Below are 652 nucleotides of genomic sequence, written 5' to 3' on the forward strand. Positions count from 1 at the left end.
CTGGTGTGGGTGTGCAGATTTTGGGGTGCTCACAGCCCAGACGCCCTGGGGGTGAAGGCTGGGGGTTGAGGGGGACGTGGCAGGGGGAAGGGGAGGGGTGGAGCCGGGTGCCCGGTGGGGTCCCCTGGGTGGGGGGGGCCACCCGCAGCCACCCCCAGCTCTGGCCAAGCTCATAAACTCTGCAAGAGGCACCATGGCCACCGATGCGCTCCTGACGCCGCGTGCCAGGGGACACGGGGACACACACGTGTGGGACGCGGCTACACCTGCCCCGTACCCCATTTCTCACCCCGGGGAGCGGGACCCCACAGTATGGGGACACCTTGGGGTCCCCCATCCCGCATCTCCACCCTCTGCGAAGGGGGACCACAGTGTGGGGGTCCTCCGTGGGCTCAGCCCGGAGCAGGTGGCGCCCCAGCCGTGCCCAGGCGAGGGAGGGGAGCGGGGACGGCCCCGTGGAGGGACCCCGGGGGGTTGGTGGGAGGCAGGGGAGCCCGAGGGCCACCGTCTGGCTGGGTGCCCGTGCCGGCCTCGGCTCCGCTCCCGGCGTTCCCGCCCCGGCTGCCGGGACAAGTCCCAGCCCGTCTCTCCCTGCCTCAGTTTCCCCGGGCGGGCAGTGACGCCGGGCTTTCGGCTGTGGGCCTGGCGCGGA

This window comes from Calidris pugnax, unplaced genomic scaffold (assembly GCF_001431845.1).
Source record: "Calidris pugnax isolate Ruff unplaced genomic scaffold, ASM143184v1 scaffold335, whole genome shotgun sequence".
Classification (NCBI taxonomy): Eukaryota; Metazoa; Chordata; class Aves; order Charadriiformes; family Scolopacidae; genus Calidris; species Calidris pugnax.